We start from the raw sequence: 21,167 nt of genomic DNA, 5'->3' as shown, positions 1-21,167 counted from the left end.
GTACAACCTTGACGATTCCGTGAACGTCCGGGAAGATCCTTGATAAACCTTGTCGAACCAGCAAACGGCCCGGTTGTTTTAAAATGTTTAATACAACTGGGAATCACCGGGAACGATGGCCAAAACCGGCATATTCCGTGCAACATCGGCGCAATGCCGGTAATTTCCGGGGTAACACCGGATATCCCCCGGCCGTGTGTCTACCGTGATATTCCGTAGTAATCCGGGGTCACTGGCAATCACTTTAAAGGCGTACGCTAGAATTCCCTGTATATGAGATGGGTGAAAATTTTCCCAATAACAGAATTTCTTTAAACTTTGGATATTGAAGGACAATCATCTAAGAAACAAAAAAAATGCAATAAAAATCATAGGTCACCGGATTCGAAAAAGAGTTATCTGCCCTTGAAAACGTCATTTTTGGGGGAAACACCGTTTTCAAGGGCAGATAACTCTTTTTCAATACCGGTGACCTATGATTTTTATTGCAATTTTTTGTTTCTTAGATGATTGTCCTTCAATATCCAAAGTTTGAAGAAATTCTGTTATTGGGAAAATTTTCGCACCAAATTCTAGCATACGTCCTTAAACACGGTAGAGCTGCGGCAAACGCCGCCCCCGGGACGGCATGGCGCAGGCAAAGCACGGTATGGCTCCGTCTTGTACCGGTGGGTTAGGGAAAGTTACGGAAAGCCCATGTTTATTCACCGATTACCTCCCGGTTATATAGCCGGTAGAACCCGTTTCACAACGGACTATCTGGGTTTAACCAGCTGTGTGCCGGCTAATTCTGGCCACACGACGGTGACAGAAGCTGAGGACACGGATCTACGACAGAAACAGACGGTGAAGTTGCGGTGACATAAGGTAATATGATGATATAGTATATAAAACACTGTGAAAATCCTATTTGGGGAGGGAGATTTTTGCCATCGAGCAGAGTCTTCGTCCGTAGGGTTCTGTGTTTGCTTCTCAATAGAGTCGTCTTCAGCTTAGCTTCCCACTGGTGGCAATTTTCTGGCAGGTTTCTTGGTCTTCTGCATGATGTTTGCCTTCATAGTGACTACAAGATAACTTTTGGGGATCGATGTGCGTCCTGTTTTAAATGCTACTGAGTAAGCACCGGTATGCGCCGGTGTGTCACCGGATCACAGCCGGGCTATGACGGAATGCTACCTGCGGCCATCGGGGCACTACCGGCTACGGCCCGGGCCATTCGGGATTACACCGGGATCAATCGGGTTTACGCCGGACAATCACCGTGGATATCCGGTGTCAGACCGAGACTAAACCGGGGTCAAAGTGTAGATTCTGCTTCATTATCTGGGATTTACCGGGACACGGTCGGGAATATGAGATTCAACGTACATTTTTGCAAAAAATGTTGCGGTTCGTCCAGGTATACCGGGGCCGTCACCGGGAATGTGAGATCGGGGCTTGACTTTTGGCTCAATGACTGTGCTAAATGTTACAGCATGCTTACTTGTGGCCAGCCAAAGACGGCTGTGGCTATGGGAGTCAGAATGTCAAAGTTCAAGGTCACAATCATCTTGAGACTGGAAACGGTTTCGGATCAAAAACTGTACAGGTTAGACCCTACATTCCTACTCTGCAATTGTTCCATTGGTTGTTTATTTATAATACGCTCATTAGTGTTTCAGTTACTTTCCCTTTCTGTTGGTGTTATTTCTGCATGTATATCTATTATTTTATTTGCAGTTTTGATATTTATATCCATTTTTTTCCCTGAGTATTTTTGCTACTGGTATGTTGTTTATGTTTGGGCAAGAATAGCTGCTGCGAACACAAATGTAACACCTGAATCTAATTACTGTAGAGATGATAGGGCTTTTGTTACATCATCTAATATTACGAACCAGCTCTTAGTGCTCACCTTCTGAAAATCACCATCTCCTCATGTGTATGTGGGGGGTGGGGGTGGTGATTGCTATAACGTTCACATTTTTTCTGTTAAAAAGTACACACACTCACCTTTATGAATTTCATTGCGAGTTTCTTGATTATTAATAATACTCTTTTAAATTATTTCATTTTAACAATTGGTCCTCGGATTAGCAATGCAATATCATCTCATCATCTCTTAGTATGTATTTAAAGTATGTATTATTTGTGATATCTCACCAGTTGAGTGTATTTAGCAGTATTTTAAGCTTTTAAAGTATATAATGAGGATGCTGTTTTTAATAAATTCTCTATGTTGAACCAGTCTCTCTATGTCTCTAAGTTGAACCTGTCTTTTGTCTCATAGTAGAACCAGTCTCTCTATGCCTCCAAGTTGAACCAGTCTCTCTATGTCTCTAAGCTGAATCAGCCCTTATGTCTCATAGTAGAACCAGTCTCTCTATGTCTCTAAGCTGTATCAGCCTTTATGTCTCAGAGTAGAACCAGTCTCTCTAAATTGAACCAGTCTCTCTATGCCTCTAAGTTGAACTAGTCTCTCTATGTCTCTAAGCTGAATCAGCCCTTATGTCTCATAGTAGAACCAGTCTCTCTATGTCTCTAAGCTGTATCAGCCTTTATGTCTCAGAGTAGAACCAGTCTCTCTAAGTTGAACCAGTCTCTCTATGCCTCTAAGTTGAACTAGTCTCTCTATGTCTCTAAGCTGAATCAGCCCTTATGTCTCATAGTAGAACCAGTCTCTCTAAGTTGAATCAGTCTCTCTATGCCTCTAAGTTGAACCAGTCTCTATGTCTCTAAATTGAACCAGTCTCTCTATGTCTCGAAGTTGAACCACTCTCTCTATGTCTCTAAGTTGAACCATTCTCTCTATGTCTCTAAGTTGAACCATTCTCTCTATGTCTCTAAGTTAACCACTCTATGTCTCTAAGTTGAACCACTCTCTCTATGTCTCTAAGTTGAACCACTCTATGTCTCCAAGTGAATCACTCTCTCTATGTTGAACCACTCTATGTCTCTTAGTGCTCAAGTCTTAAACCTTCTTATCGTTCATGTATATTAACTTTTAACTAGTGTAGATTGTTTGAATTAATACTGGATAATCATATTTTGTCAGAAAACAGCTTGTATTAGCTAAAGATTTACAATGGTTGTTAAAACACACTTTCTATTGTATCTTTCATACTATAGGTTATTGCAACACTACATGTGTTCCATATCACATAAGTGGCATCAGGTCAAAGGGCAATGTATGGGTTATGGGTTTGAGCCCCACTGGGGTCACGACCATGATGACCTTTCATGACACCAGTGCTGATTTTTCCAGGAAGCAGACTCCCAGAGTGGTTCAAACTAGAAGATGCTTTTGTAAAAAAGCACATGTCTCCCCCAATGCATAGTCGTATATGCACGAAGTCAATAGGGGACAAGAGCGAAAGTCAAAGAGACACTGATGGTTGACTGCAATAGGGATCACCTACTTGGCATGTCCAATCATTCCAGTAAGTTTCAACATTCTGGGCCTAGTGGTTCTCAAGTTATGAATTGGATATGGTTGTCCATGTTCAGGCCCCTGTGACCTTGACCTTTGATAGAGTGACCTCAAAAAACAAAAGAGGTCACCTAATCTGTAATTCCTATCTCCCTATGAAGCTTGAAGGTTCTAGGTCAAATGGTTCTCAAGTTATAAACCGGATATGGATTTCCATTTTCTATCCGCTGTGACCTTGACCTTTAATAGAGTGATCCCAAAATCAATAGGGGTCATCGATTCTGCATGTCCGATCATCCTATGAAGTTTCAACATTCCGAGTCAAGTGGTTCTGACCGGAAATGGTTTTCCATGTTCAGGCCCCTGTGACCTTGACCTTTAGCAGAGTGACTCCAAAATCGATAGGGGTCATCCCTTCTGCATGTCCAATCATCCTATCAAGTTTCAACGTTATGGGTCAAGTGGTTCTCAAGTTACTGACCGGAAATGGTTTTCCATGTTCAGGCCCCTGTGTCCTTGACCTTTAATGGTGACCCTAAAATCGATAGGGGTCACCTCCTCTGCATGACCGATCATTCTATGAAGTTTCAACGTTCTGGGTTAGGTGGTTCTCAAGTTACTGACCTGAAACATTTTCCATGTTCAGGCCCCTGTGACCTTGACCTTTAACAGAGTAAACCCAAAATCAATAGGGGTCATCTACTCTGCATGACCAATCATCCTATGAAGTTTGAACATTTTGGGTCAAGGGGTTCTCAAGTTATTGATCAGAAATGGTTTTCCATGTTCAGGCCCCTGTGACCTTGACTTTTGACTAAGTGACCCTAAAATCAATAGGGGTCATCCACTCTGCATGACAATAGGGGTCGTCTACTCCAGCAGCCCTACCATCCTATGAATTTTGAAGGTTCTTGGTCAAATGGTTCTCCAGTTATTGATCGGAATGAAGTGTGACGTACGGACGGAACAATATGTCTCCCCCAGTGGGGGGGGGGGGGGAGACATAATAAGCCGAGCTAAAATAAATTAGTATACACTAAAGGGCAATGGTACACTGTGGGCTTGGAGTTCACAACAGTCAAACTTAGTAGGCGAATGGATCACTATTATCTCAAGTGTATGTTCAAACACACTGTTACATCAAACAGTCTGTAAGATGGGTGAGTGAAATGTTAAAAACAGCTTTTTATCTCCATTATGTAAATCAGGTGATTTAACCTTAAGCAGTGCACCCTGAATTCATACCTGCTATAAATTATTCTCTGCAAGAAATCAACAATGAATGTAAAGTAAAAGGGTTGAATGATTTGACAAGTTATAGTCTTCTGTCAAATCATTTTGCAGGGCTATTGGACTCACAACCTTTCAACTGTTAGTATTGTCCAATCCCTAATCAGCAAATTGGACCGTTTGCACAAACATCTCAATATAGCAACAAGAGGGCCATGATGGCCCTATATCGCTCACCTGTTATCATTGCACTTGAGGACAAGAAGGTCCTCAGAAAAAATATCTAAATCCAAAGGACAGGAACAACTAAGGGTAGAAATTTAACCCAAAAGAAAAAACAATTCTTACAAGGTATAGATATGTCAAAATACAGCTAAAAATTGGAGGTACCATCCATGTTGTACCACAGAAAAGTGGTCTCGGTTTTCCCTATGGCCAATAATAAAAAAGTTACTAAACAAGTATTTATAGTAACGTAAAAGGGAAGTAATTAAAAAAATAAATATTGTAGTGAACAAAAGAAGGATCTGCCAAATAAATTGTTGGCAATAAATGAATTTCGATCAGTATTTCATTAGTTACGGAGTATACCCATTTAATTTGAAATAAAGGGAGGTAATTTGACATAAAATCAGTCCATAGTTATCTACCCTGATTGTCTCAGTCCAACTAATAACAATAATGAAATTTCAAATAAGTCCTATAAGTACTTACTGATATAAATCCATTTTGATTACAATCAGGGGAGGTAATCAGATATGAAATAACTCTGGAACCTACGACTGGGTCTAATTTGTCATGGATCCAAGATTTATTGTTGTTGAAGATATTTTGGAAGTTTCTATCAAACTAGAAAATGCTTTTGTAAAAAAGCGCATGTCTCCCCCAATGCAAAGTCCTATAGGCAAGAAGTCAATAGGGGTCAGGAGCGAAAGTCAAAGAGACACTGATGGTTGGCTGCAAATAGGATCATCTACTTGGCATGTCCAGTCATCCCGCTAAATTTCAACACTCTTGGCCTAGTGGTTCTCAAGTCACTGTTCAGGCTCCTGTGACCTTGATCAAGTGACCTCAAATAAATAGGGGTCATCTACTCTGCATGTCCAATCATCCATTAAGTTTCAACATTGTAGTCAAGTGGTTCTCAAGTTATTTCTAAAAAATGATTTTACATGAACAGGCCACTGTGACCTTGACCTTTAATAGACTGACCCCAAATCAATAGGGGTCATCTGCTCTGCATGTTCAATCATCCTATGAAGTTTCAACATTCTGGGTCAAGTGGTTCTCAAGTTATTCATCGGAACTAGTTATCAATGTTCAGGCCCCTGTGACCTTGACCTTTAACGGAGTGACCCCAAAAACAATAGGGGTCATTTACTCTGCATGAACAATCATCCTATGAAGTTTCAACATTCTGGGTCGAGAGGTTCTCAAGTTACTGATTGGAAATGGTTTTCCATGTTCAGGCCCCTGTGGCCTTGACCTTTAACAGAGTGACCCTAAAATCGTTAGGGGTCATCTACTCTGCATGACCAATCATCCTATGAAGTTTCATCATTCTGGGTAAACTGGTTCTCAAGTTACTGACCGGAAATGGTTTTCAATGTTCGGGCCCCTGTGACCTTGACCTTTCAAAGAGTGAACCCAAAATCGTTAGGGGTCATCTACTCTGCATGACCAATCATCCTATGAAGTTTCATCATTCTGGGTCAAGTGGTTCTCAAGTTACTGACCGGAAATAATTTTCATTGTTCAGGCCCCTGTGACCTTCACCTTTAATGGAGTGACCCCAAAATCGATAGGGGTCATCTACTTTGCATGTACAATCATCCTATGAAGTTTCAACATTCTGGGTCAAGTGGTTCTCTAGCTATTGATCGGAAATGGTTTTCAATGTTCAGGCCCTGTGACCTTGACCTTTGACGGAGTGTGACCCTAAATCAATAGGGGTCATCTACTCTTCATGACCAATCATCCTATGAAGTTTCAACATTCTGGGTCAAGTGGTTCTCTAGCTATTGATCGGAAATGGTTTTCAATATTCAGGCCCCTGTGACCTTGACCTTTGACGGAGTGACCCCAAAATCAATAGGGGTCATCTACTCTTCATGACCAATCATCCTTTGAAGTTTCAACATTCTGGGTCAAGTGGTTCTCTAGTTTTGATCGGAAATGGTTTTCAATGTTCAGGCCCCTGTGACCTTGACCTTTGACGGAGTGACCCCAAAAACAATAGGGGTCGTCTACTCCAGCAGCCCTACAACCCTATGAAGTTTGAAGGTTCTATGTCAAATGGTTCTCCAGTTATTGCTCGGAAATGAAGTGTGACGTACGGACGGACGGACGGACAGGGCAAAAACAATATGTCTCCTGGGGGAGACATAATAAAACCATAAATGAAGTCTCTATACGGCTGCAAAAGCCAAAATAGCTAATTCTGGCCATTTCAGGGACCATAACTCTGGAACCCATGATGGAATCTGGCCAGTTCAAGAAAGGAAGAAAGATCTTGTGGTGATACAAGTTGTGCGCAAGTTTGGTTAAAATCAAATCATAAATGAAGCTGCTATTGTACAGACAAGGTCAAAATAGCTAATTTTTGCCCTTTCAGGGGCCATAACTCTGGACCCCATTAAGGGATCTGGCCGGTTCAAGAAAGGAACCGAGATCTTTCAGGGGCCATAACTCTGGGACCCATAAAGGAATCTCGCCTGTTCAAGAAAGGAACCAAGATCTTATGGTGATACAAGTTGTGTGCAAGTTTGGTTAAAATAAAATAATAAATGAAGCTGCTATTGTGCAGACAAGGTCAAAATAGCTAATTCTGGCCATTTCAGGGGCCATAACTCTGGAACCCATGATGGAATCTGGCCAGTTCAAGAAAGGAAGAAAGATCTTGTGGTGATACAAGTTGTGCGCAAGTTTGGTTAAAATCAAATCATAAATGAAGCTGCTATTGTACAGACAAGGTCAAAATAGCTAATTTTGGCCCTTTCAGGGGCCATAACTCTGGACCCCATTAAGGGATTTGGCCGGTTCAAGAAAGGAACTGAGATCTTATGGTGATACAAGTTGTGTGCCAGTTTGGTAAAAACCAAAGTTTGATTAAATTCAAATCATAAACGAAGCTGCTATTGTGCAGACAAGGTCAAAATAGCTAATTCTGGCCATTTAAGGGTCCATAACTCTGGAACCCATAAAGGAATCTCGCCAGTTCAAGAAAGGAACCAAGATCTTATGGTGATACAAGTTGTGTGCAAGTTTGGTTAAAATAAAATAATAAATGAAGTTGCTATTGTGCAGACAAGGTCAAAATAGCCAATTCTGGCCATTTCAGGGGCCATAAATCTGGAACCCATGATGGAATCTGGCCAGTTCAAGAAAGGAACCAAGATCTTATGGTGATACAAGTTGTGTGCCAGTTTGGTAAAAACCAAATCATAAACAAGTAAATTCGATGAATTGGTATCCCCCGCCGAAAGGGTTTGTGGTGAGGAATGGCAAAAAAATATATCCGGCAAAAAGTTAAGGATGTTAATAAGAAGCAAATAATTTCATTAGTCAAAATCAATTTAACAGAAAACAAATGTTTAATAAAAGAGTACATAATAAATGTATGATACTTTGATCCTGACTAAAGAAATTATTTTGAATGGGATATGCTTACTGTAGTAAGCTTAGCTTTTAAAATTAAATGCAGTTAATTGAAATGTGAGCTTGAAGTTTAACTGGAACGAAATATTGTCTTTGAGTGGTTTGGCACCAGGTGTTGCTGTTTAACATGTACATTTGAACTTTAAAGAACAGATGTTCTTAAGAGAACACAGGTAAGATATCTTGAACATGGCTGAGGACAAGGTTTGTGCAGTCACAACTTAATATATTTATTTTTTTAGGGGGTGGGGGTGCGGGGGAATGGGAGAGGAAACAAAATAATCATGGAAGGTTTGAAAAAAATCTAAAATAAGAAATGAAATTTTTTTTATATTTTTTTTGGAGGGTGGTGGGGGAGGGGAGGGGGGCTGGGAGGGGGAGGGGGGTGACAAGGCAAGTGGGTGACCAGGTGTGGGTGCGCAACTTCACAGGTTTATAATAAAGGTCCTGGAAAAGAATGAAAGAAATTTAATGAAATTCTGCCAAATGGTAAATTTGTTATGTACAAATATGTGGATTTTTTTAAAATTATAGGGCAATAACTCTAGTTACAAAAGAAACCCGTTCGAAATTATAGTGCTCTAAATTCTGTAAAAGTTTCATAGTTCAAGTCAAATATATCAAAAGTTATCATGCAGAAATTGCCATATCTAAGACCTATAGTACCCTATATAGTTAACACTGGAAACTTCTAAGGGCCATAACTCTTGCGTTACTTGGGCAATATGTCTGAAACTTGATGGTCCCCATAACCTCATAATGGTGAACATGTATATGAAGTTTGTTCAAAAAAATTTAAATAAGGAATTTTTTTATTTTTTTGGGGGGGGGGGGGGGGGGGGGGGGGGTTGTGTGTCGGGGGATAGGGAGCGATGTAATCAATGTAAGTAAGGGGGTGACCACTGACCAGGTGTGGGTACACAACTTCACATGTTTACAATAAATTTTCATGGAAAAGAATGAAAGAAATTTAATGAAATTCTACCAAATGGTAAGTTTGTTATGTACAAATATGTGGATATTTATACAATTAAAGGGCAATAACTCTTTATTTACATATAAATCCGAACGAAATTGTGTGTACACAACCACATTATGGTGATCTAAATTCTGTTTAAGTTTCATAGTTCTAGGTCAGATATATCAAAAATTATGATGCAGAAATTGCCATATTTATAGTACCCTATATAGTTAACACTAGAACTTTCTAAGGGCCATAACTCTGGTGTTACTTGGGCAATCTGACTGAAACTTGACAGGCCGCAAGAACTCATAGTGGTGAACATGTATATGAAGTTTTAAATAAATATTCCCAACCATTTCCTAGATATGGCTCCGGACGGACAACGCAAAAACTATATCCATCCGACTTTCGTCCGGGGATAATACAGCTGTTATTGTGCAGACAAGGTTAAAATAGCTAATTTTGGCCTTTTCAGGGGCCATAACTCTGGAACCCATAATGGGATCTGGCCAGTTCAAGAAAGGAACCATGATCTTGTGGTGATACAAGTTGTGTGCAAGTTTGGTTAAAACAAGTGAATGAAGTATTGCCATGCAATACAAAGTCCCCTACTGGAAGGCACCTAATTTTTTCTACTGCAGTATAACATAATGAACTGATATCTGTCAATGATGTATAAACAATATTGTACTACATATACAATATGTTATAACATTATAACAACACACTTGGATTAAAATGTGCATATATAAAAACCCACAGTTGTTTTCATATTGAATTTTTTTGGCTGATTATAAAAATGTTATCATGTAAGTTATTTATAGTAACAACAAAGGGAAATTAATCTTTAAAAAAAAAAAAAAAAAAAAAAAAAAATGAATAATATAAGTCCACAAGAAACTCTTTACCAGGTAGAGATAGGTCAAATACACTAAAAATTGGATGTAACATGCATGCTGTACCACAGAAAAGTGGTCTCGATTTTTCTCTACTGCCAGTATAAAAAGTTACAATAAAATCTATTTATAGTAACAACAAAGGGATGTAATTCTAAAAACAAGGGTGCCTCATGGTGGTGAACATTTGGTCCAAGTTACATCAAAATCCTCCATGCATGAAGAAGAAATGTTCCATACAAAAGTTATTCTTGAATTTGACCTTTGACTTCTAAATATGACCTTGACCTTAGACCTAGGGACCTGGTTCTTGCGCATGACATGTTGTCTCATCCAGGGGAATATTTGTGCCAACTGATATCTAAATCCTGCTTTGCATGACAAAGTTATAGACCGGACAGGAAAAAAATCCTCTTGACCTTTGATCTCAAAGTGTGACCTTGACCTTTAAGCTAGGGTACTGGGTGTTGCGCATGACATGTCGTCTCATCATGGGAAACATTTGTGCAAGTAATATTAAAATCCTTCATGGATGGCAGAGTTATGGACGGGACAGGAAAAAAACTCTGTTGACCTTTGACCCCCAATTGTGACCTTGACCTTTGAGCTAGGGGTCCCGGGGTTTGCGCATGACACGTCGTCTCATCATGGGGAACACTTGTGCTAAGTAATATTAAAATCCCTTAATGAATGTCAGAGTTATGGACCGGACACGAAACAGACCCTGTTCATGCTATTTTAACATTTGACTGCTAAGTGTGACCTTGACCTTTGAGCTAGGGGTCTGAAAGTTGTGCATGACATATCGTCTTATTATGAGGTACATTTGTGCCAAGTAATATTAAAATCCCTTCATAGATGGGAGGTTATGGACCGGACAGGAAAAAAACCTTGTTGACCCTTTTACCTCCAATTGTGACCCTTTACCTTTAAGCTAGGGGTCCAGGTTTTGCGCATGACACGTCGTCTCCTCATGGGGAACATTTGTGCCAAGTAATATTAAAATCTCTTCATGGATGGGAGAGTTATGGGACCGGACAGGAAAAAAGCCCTGTTGACCTTTGACCTCCAATTGTGACCTTGACCTTTGAGCTAGGGGTCCGGGATTTGCGCACGACACATCATCTCATCATGGGGAACATTTGTGCCAAGTAATACTAAAATCCCTTCAAGGATGGGAGAGTTGTGGACCGGACAGGAAAAAAGCCCTATTGACCTTTGACCTCCTATTGTGGCCTTGACCTTTGAGCTAGGGGTCTGGGTTTTGCGCATGACACGTCGTCTCATCATGGGGAACATTTGTGCCAAGTAATATTAAAATCCCTTCATGGATGACAGAGTTATGGACCGGACACGAAATTGCGGACGGACGGAATGACGGAATGACAGAATGACGGAATGACGGAAAGACGGAATGACGGAAAAGAGCATTCCTATAGTCCCCAAAACTGGTTTTCAACCAGTAGGGGACTAATAAAATCATAAATGAAACCACTATCGTGCAGACAAGAAATTGTTGACGCACGGACGGACGCACGGACGAAGGGTGATCACAAAAGCTCACCTTGTCACTATGTGACAGGTGAGCTAAAAACATACAAATGATACAAAAGAAAAAAACACTTCTACTTTCATAAATATATTTTCTATTTAAAAATCAAAACATACAAGCCTCCTGATAAGTAGCACTGTCAACATTTAAACATTACAAAAAAGCACACCAAAGTGAGAAAAAATAAGGATAGTTCTGTACATATTGCATTTACATATAATGAGCAGTGACGTACCATAATTCTTGTATTTATAACCCATACTTAGTATTTCATCATGATCATTTTTGCTGTTTCATTTTGCAGTGATACTACGAATGTATACAGAACACCATTGATATACAAGCTTACTATTATACTAAACTTTTAGCCTGCTGCCGGCAAGTGATTCTGCCTTTGTGACCAGTGCAGACCAAGATCAGCCAAATTGAATGATAGACCAGTCCATTTTAAAAATTTAGCAGGTGAATGGTTAAGTGTTACTGTGAAATTCATTTTATGGGCATGAAATTTGCGACTTTGGTAGAAATATGAATTTGTGAATATTTAAACTTCTCAAGATGAAATCACAAGAATTTTTTTTGTTGGAAATAAAAATTAGTCATCAATGAATAATAATAATTTCACAGTACTGGTACAAGATTTGAAATTTGCATCAGTGTGATATTACAATATGTATGTACAATTTTATAAGCAGGTAATCTGTTTAATTCATATACATTTATAATAAAGGAATATTATAAATGAACTGTTCTGTAGCTTGAATAAAATTGAAAATAATGACATTAGTAAGATTTCATGACAACACAATAAAATGATGTACCAAATGACATGTAAAATATGGTATGAAATGTACAAATACGAACATGTTTTATGTTGCACTGCAACTTAACAGACATAAAAATGGTATATCATTATTTTCAGGTATTTTTTTTTTTAAACTCATGAGCTGTTGGACATGATGCAATATTCAGCAGAAAAAGGCAATTTTCACTGATGTTTGTTTTTGTTGGGTTTAACATCACACTGACACAATTATAGGTCATATGGTGACTTTCCAGCTTTGGTGGTGGAGGAAGACCCTAGGTGTCCCTCTGTGCATTATTTCATCACAGGCTGATACCTTAGTAAAACCAATGACCTTCTTTAAGTGAGCTGAATGGCTTCCTAACATGAAGAATTCTACAACCTGAGTGAGGCTTGAACCCACATAAGTGAGGGGCAAGTGATTCCATGTGGTCAATGACCTTCACCAATGGCTCAAGAATCAATAACTGTTTAATTGCATACATATCAAAGTAATATTTTCAAACCAAATTGTAGGAACCAACATCTACGTCCAATCTATGCATATAGAAAATCTGATTAAGGAAGACTTTGCAATATACATAAAAAATACAAAATATGTATGATTACTAAGCGTATTATGGCGGTAAATTTTTGTGCTGAACTAGGTGTAACTATGGCCATAAAGCCTTTATGCCCTTTATCAGGATATACAGAGATGCTGTTCTCATTAGAAAAAAGTATGGAATATCCATCAATGTCATTATACCATTAAAAGGTAAATAAACTGTGCAGTATTTTCAATAAGTTGATTTTTACCTTGAGAAATGCCAACATGGGCGACATTTATGTAATTTAAAATGTTCATGTAGTGGCCTCAAACTCAGAACATTACAGACACAGCATGTCCTGTCAAATGTATATTGACTACACCACACCTAAATAACTGGATGTGTTTGATATTGTCACTTTAAAGGTCCAATACTAAGGAAAGTGAATATTTTAATTTCTTTTAAAAAGCACAGAAACTATTTAATTTTATTGGAAAATGAAAGTTGGTATGTAGAAATTCGAAATAAATCGCAGTATATGTACAATTATTTTTCTATGAAGTATGAAGAAAGTTAAAAAGACCTGGGGGGTCTTTCTGTCGATTCATTGAAATTTCAACATAATACACATACATTTCTTTGAGTTCCAAAGACCTTCTGTAAATTTTGACCTGCCAATCTTCATTATTTAGTGTCTTGCAGAAGTCTATGCACTAGCTATGAAAAAAATTGCCAACTCACTTTCCCTTAGTAATGGACCTTTAAAGCATTTCAAAATAAGATTTTGAGAAATGTTCACTTTTGAGAAGAATGAAAGCTGGCAATTATTTTATTCTGATCTGAATTCAACATGTAATAATATTTAATTCCTGTAAATGTGTGTCAACTTTGTAAGAGATGAATTACAGCACGAGATACATGTGCACGATTTACAAGAATCAAGCTTCCAAATATCAAACAAGAAACAAACATATGGTAATGGTAAGATTAAATAAATAAGAGAATAAAAAATAATTAAATACAAGTTACAAGAATGAAATAATTGTCAAACACAGATGAGGTGCTTTAAAGTCTTTGAGTGTAAGTATTATTTGTATGCAGAAATATGAATGGTATGCCAAACATAAAAAGTACCCCAAACAGTCATAAATTACACCAGAAAGTCAGTAAAAATAGTACTCAGAAAACGTAAAAGCTATTCTCTCCCTTACCATATTTGCTTAGTTACAATTAATTATGAAATAATAGTTTGGGTTATAAATACAATAATTGCTGAACTGAATACAACATATTATAGGCTGAGATACATACAAGTTCACAGGCAAGTACAAAAAGTCTCTGCTGGTAGTTAAAAGTGTCTGGTATAATAAGGCCAAGGAGATTAATTAAATGTTCCACATTTTAAAACACAGATATATCTGTAAATATATATACAAAGAACAGACCTAAGAGTTTTAATTTCAAGTAATAAACAGGGATGTTATTTCCTCTGGGTATGAAATGTATTGGGGTATTTAAAGTGTGTACCAGTATGTGTATTGGGTGGTGGGGGGGGGGGGGGGGGGGGGGGGGGAATGCATTACTTTAAACGCAACCATGTGTGTCATACGCAAATAAATAATACTTTACTGAGATTCATATCTTACGTTTACAGTTTTAGTTACTTCACATGGTTTAATTGATTCAATGTTGTGCAAGTAAGAAGTTAAAAGTTTCTAAAATGATAAAATTGCCAACTGTTGAAATAGCTGTGTCATTATACCCATTCTCCACGGAAAACATACAGTAAAATACATTTATCTCATTTGACAATGTGATGCGTTTTGAGCACTTTGGGCATCAACAGATTTCAAGAGAACTGTAATGCAACATCTGTATATATAGCTTTACTGCAAGAAATGATTTTCTAATGTAAAACAATTCCTGGATCATACTCTGCAAAAGAAACTGGAAGTAGTACTTGTATCTTAGTATAGATTTGACTTGCCAGGACTGTTAATGGATAAACCTTTCAGCCTGACATTCCAATTTCAATGAAATCTGTTGACCCCTTAGGTAAAACATGCCAGAAAACACTGCAAACATCTGATTAACTTATATGTACATTTCACGAGATGCTGCCATAGAGCCATTATTAGGGGATTTTGTAATTTCAAGGATTTATGACATTTCAAGTATACAACACTGGATCAACAAGCAAATTCGATGAATTGGAATCCCCCGCCGAAAGGGTCAGAGTTGAGGAACGGCAAAAAAATATATCCAGCAAAAAGTTAAGAATGTTACCAAGAAGCAAATAATTTCATTAGTCAAAATCAAATTAAAAGAAAATGAATGGTTTGTTTGGGGTGGGGCTGAGGGGGGGGGGGGGGGTGAGGACACAACAGTTTACATGTTGATTATAAATATTGATAGGAAAATGAAAAATGAAAAAAAAAAAAAAAAAAAAAAAAAAATGGTGGGGGGGTGGGTGGGTGGGGGTGGGGGGGGACCAAGGCAAGGTGGTGACCAGGTGTAGGTACACAACATCACATGTTTATAATAAATGTTCATGGAAAAGAATGAAAGAAGTTTAATGAAATTCTTCCAATTGGTTGGTTTGTTATGTACAGATCTGTGGATTTTTAAACAATTAAAGGGCAATAACTATATGGAAAATTGACCAATCGAAAAAAAAACCTTGAAGGGCATCGTCGCAGTATCTTGGTTCATGTCTGTTTCAAGTTTGATGAAATTCTACTGCTAGTTACTGAGAAAATGGCTGCAGCGGACATTTTTCATTGAAATCAAGGGGCAATAAGAGACTTGTGACGAAACTGAACTAGTCAAGAAAAAAAACTTGAGCGGGCATCAGCACAGTATCTTGGTTCATGTTCTACTTCAAATTTGATGATATTCGAACATCGTTAGTTACTGAGAAATAGCTGGCAGAGGACTTTTTTTCTTAGAATCAAGGCAATAAACTCTGAGGGGAATGGACCATGTCAAAAAAAAACTTGTCGGGCATCATCGCAGGTAATGTTGGTTCATGTTTATTTTCATGTTAGTTTCATGAATTTACAAGTAGTTACTGAAGAAATGGTCTCGCGGACGGGACGGACGGACGGATGACGGACGGGACAAAGCCATTTCAATACCCCCCTCGGATTTCATCTGTCGGGGGTAATTGAATACAGAGGAGTGAGATGAAGAGAAAAGAAACTAGTAACATAAGACACCTTTCAATATTTTTCCACTTGAATATGAAAACCATATCTGCCTTTAAAGTACACATGAAGGCATTACACATGCTTTAGACTATGTATTTTACGCCTAAAAGGAATTTACTAAATAGTAATTCATTTGGTAAGTATACAGAGGTAAAAGTGATAATGAAGCACTGCTCTAACTTTCTAGACTTAAACTGAAATATACAAAGAAATTTCTATCAAAGCCTGAAAGCATACATGTTTGAAGTCCTCTACATCAAAATCTGGATCTTAAACACTTGTAAGTGTAAACATTCAGGTATAACAACTAAATGACCAGATCAAATGTTTTCAAGCCCTTAAACTACAAAATTTGCATGTATATTAATTCAGTGGGGTTAATGCAATAGGTACCTTTTTGTATAATAAATATGACTTCACATACTTGTTATTAAAGCCAAACTATTAGGACCTCCTTTCAGACAGCCTACTTGGGACAAAGTTAGAAATTTGGAGTATTATAAGTGATTCACTTAAATAATTTTAAGTAGATTCATTTTTACTATTTGGCTACTCTGAGACTGAGCTGGAAAAAAATAAGATACGAGCCACCCCATGAGAAAACCAACATAGTGCATTTGCAACCAGCATGGATTCAGACCAGCCTGTGCATCCGCGCAGTCTTCTTTTGCAATAGGGTTTGAAACTCTGTTTGGCTACTCTGAGAATCTGAGCTGGAGAAACATTAAGATAGATCTGTCATAAAACTGAATTAATGATACCTTTTTAAAGGGACAAGTTATATGCTATGAAATGAATGTGTTTTAAAAAGTCCATACTTAGTACAAAACTTTGGATGCAACTTTTGTGAAACAGGCTGCTGATTTACATTTTACTGACAGACATAATTAAAATAAGATTTAAATTTCATATTTTTGTCAGTCTAGATATTTATAAAACCTTTTGAAAAATTAACTTGTTTATACACTTTCAAAATATAATAACATTAATAGAAATATATAAAACCTTTGAAGATTTAAGTAAATAAAGTTCATGCACCGCTACCGGTATATGTCACCTGAATTTCTTCAAAATACTGGAATTAGCAATTTAGATATTTTTCCAAATGATCAGTCTTGAAAATGTGTACAAATTAAAACAGCTACACCACCATGCATCTTACTGTTCAAACTTTAACAATAACTCTCCCATGAAAAAAAGAAATTTGATATTACAAGAGTCTTTAGTACTTCAATGTTGAAATTTACACCCATAGTCTGGGAATTCTTAATATGAATATACTTAACATTCTGTTAATTTTTCATGCATAACTGCATCAAGAAAACAGTAGACCAATTGTCCATTTAAACATAAACAATAACACTTCTACTAAAGAAAGAACCTTTAAATCAAGAGATTCCCTGCTCGAAGTTGTGAATCTAAGAACATGTACCTGAAATGTTTAATAGAAAGGAAGAAAGTATACCGTTTTAAGTTTCAAAATGAACATACATCATGTCACACTGATACTAGTACACACATACAAATTTGTGAAAATGACACAAGTCCAAGTGTAACATTCACTTCTTACTTTATCTTTGACCCTGACACTGTGCAAAAAAATGTATACATTTCTAAACTAGTTTAATAAATAACCTAATTAATTCATGCATTAATTTTTTTTAAAATTTATGTTCAAGTAGTCTTAGTGCCTACCAAGTACAACTAAAACCTGACAAGTCTTAAAACAAATGTGTAAAATCAATATGTTCATTGACAAGGAACTATAATCTGAACTGACATTCAAAGGAAACACATCAGCTCTTATGTGTATATTTTACTTAGTATGCACTTTTTTTTTAAGGGTATGAGGGAGATGGGGATGGGGGAAGGTGGAATGGGTCAACCCCTTAATGTCCATCTGGGTAAAGGTTTATAAGTTCAAAGAAATCTCAAACACTGTCTACAATCCCTGGACAAAATTCAGAAAACCTGATTCTGAGGTTATAAAACTGTGTTTGAAGACCAGTCTCAAAACTCTAGCATCTGATTGGTTGTTTTCAAGTTTAAATTTGATACAGACCAATGACAATGCTGAATTCCTAGACTGGTCTCAAAACTCAGATTTATAACCTTGTATCACTGTAAAAATATATGAATCATGATTTAGAGTTCAAACAACAATTATGACAGATAACATGCTTTATGTATAACACTTCATAATTAAATATCGAGGCAAGATATTTCCATTAAAATGAATGTTAATTACAAATGTAAATTTAATACATGTAAGTATTACATATACATGCTTTATGTAAATGATGTTGTAAGCAACCTTTCCAATCTTCGCCACACTTAACTCATAACACTAACCAGAAAAACTTGCAGCATTTTTACGGGGCTAATTCTTGATTAATGCCATTTTCATAAAAATTCAGGCAATATTTTATCAGTAATTATATATTAGAATACCGTATACAATTATTTATATACAAAACACATTGTGTTGTCAACAAAAGATATCAGAAAAGCCCTCAAAGGCATTAAGAAAGGAGTAGTAAAAAAAAAAAGAATTTAGCTGTACTATATAATATTTAACTTAAAAGTCAAACAACATAAACTTTAATACTATTGACTTCTGATCTAAACAAACACATTAGTCTGGTTAAAAATATGAGGTTTATCTTGAGGAATTCCCCGCTAACTGTGTGAATGTCATAATTCTCATTATAAAATTATCTTAAGTCAGCAAGATAACTTCTTTTCAAAGTTCTCTACAACAGTTGCAAACATACAGTATCCAAGCCTCGGAAATCTGTCAAATTATCTCTAAGAATCTGTATTAAATTATTCTATGAGAGTCAAAAGCAAATCAAGTTCACAGTCCCTGGATTGGCAATCTTAACCTTTGCCCTGCTGAATTTCTAAAATGGACTGGTCCATCATTCGATTTGGCCTATACCACTTATTATTCAAAGGGGTGTTCACTGAAAATTTACGGACTGAATAGCGAACAGTGCAGATAATGATCAGCCTACACAGATGAGCAGGCTGAACTTGGTCTGCACTGGCTGCAAAGGCAGAATCACTCGCCACCAACAGGCTAAAGGTTAAAGGAACTGGTTTACTGATTTACTGTCAGAACATTATAAATTTCAAAATGGAAGTATGTGATATTTTTTTTGGAAACCATAAATTTGTATTATGTCGTATGAGGATTACCTGAAGTACAGTTAAACTGTCTGAGCACTGCATTATCAAGTCAAATGTTTTACTATGTGACGTAAGTGTTTTGAGAGCTTAACTCTGTCATGTAAAGACTAGATATAAGTTTTTATGTATACATGTAAATACTGCAAAGACTTACTGAATCGCTTTGTTTTTACATAAAAGTTAATAAAGATACAAGTAACTTTCTAAATTTTGAATAACTGACAAAAACCTGGAGATGCCCCACATCAACTTTTCCTTGTACAACAGATCAGATGCTACCTATAATCAAAGAATACTTCATTCACTGAAAAATTTAATCATAACATAAGCCTTCAGGTTTTAAGCACTCATTTCTGAAATACTCCTATCACATTAACCAACTAGACTCTAATATACTCAACATAGCAACAACTGTTTTTCTATGCAAGTCCCTGTAACTTGACTGCATAATCAGCTTAAAATATCAATTTAAACTGCCAGAGTTCTCTTTACTTGTGCCATCATCAGATTTTTTTTACTCACTTAACAACTCTTTGTAACATTCTACCTATAACTCAGCTTGTTCAACAGTTACTGTCAACACATCCAAATCCTACCAAGACAGCATAACCATTCTAGTTATGTCAAATATCATATCATTCTCATAATATATATAACACGTATCTATCAGCAGATAAAATAATGAAAAATCCAATGAAAATTCTGCTGTAAGACATGGACGTCTTTCAGCATTACTGTTACTACTATCTTCACATGCACAGAGTATGCCCACATACATGTATTCTGCAGTTCTCCCCTTGCTATCCGTCAACGATCTAACACGTTTGTTCACTCTTGCCCACGATCGATTTTCCCGCATGTTTTTTCTTTCCTGTTTGCCATTAGAAAGTATACATGATCTTACAAGTAGAGACTTTTTTTTTTATTACCCCTTTTCTAAATTAATCACAGTATAACCGGGACGGTAGTTTTGCACTATCCAAAAATTCTCTGTTTTCACAGATCGGGCCTATTAGCTTATCTATTTATAATTTCTTTAAAAAATGCAGACAATTTCAAACACTTTTTTTCTTGGCAACTGTGAAAACTTTCTTTCACAACTTTCAATAAAAACGGTATTAAATAGTATAACTCCTCAGGCACACAAATTAGAAGATGATACCATGTATAAAAATGAAATTTTGTTTTCTATTTAAAAACCAACTCATCCAAAGGGGTTGCCCTAGATAAACCATCGAATTCTTTTTTGCCACCCCCGTGCCAGAGGAAAAGAGCTGATAGTTAGGCGCCTCAAAAAAGCACACCTATAAAAAATAAGAATAAAACGTTAAAAAAAAAGCTTTTCGAAAATTATGAAGCAGACCTGTGGTAAATTATTTAAAATGAATTAAAAAAATTAAAAATTACATTGAGAAATGCCCCAAAAAATTTAAAAATTCCCTTTACTAAAATTCAGTCGAAGTTATATTAAACAAGACACCGCCTGGGGGGTGCTGACGCTCACTGTTTTTTTTGTAAATGAAATATTGTTACCCATGATTTTCAAAGTCAAAAAAGGGGCCATCATTTTGAAAAAAGCGGATGGGGTTTATGTTTCTTGATGTACAGTGTCACTTATGATGGTGAAAAAAATTTTAAATTTTAAAAAGCTAGCTTTGATATTTAGGGGGAAAATAATTAAACAAATATAAACCCGAAAAAAATGATTTTCTAACCCAAAAAG

Source organism: Mercenaria mercenaria, chromosome 7 (assembly GCF_021730395.1).
Source record: "Mercenaria mercenaria strain notata chromosome 7, MADL_Memer_1, whole genome shotgun sequence".
Classification (NCBI taxonomy): Eukaryota; Metazoa; Mollusca; class Bivalvia; order Venerida; family Veneridae; genus Mercenaria; species Mercenaria mercenaria.
The sequence above is the reverse complement of the archived record's forward strand: the minus strand, read 5'-3'. Positions refer to the sequence as shown.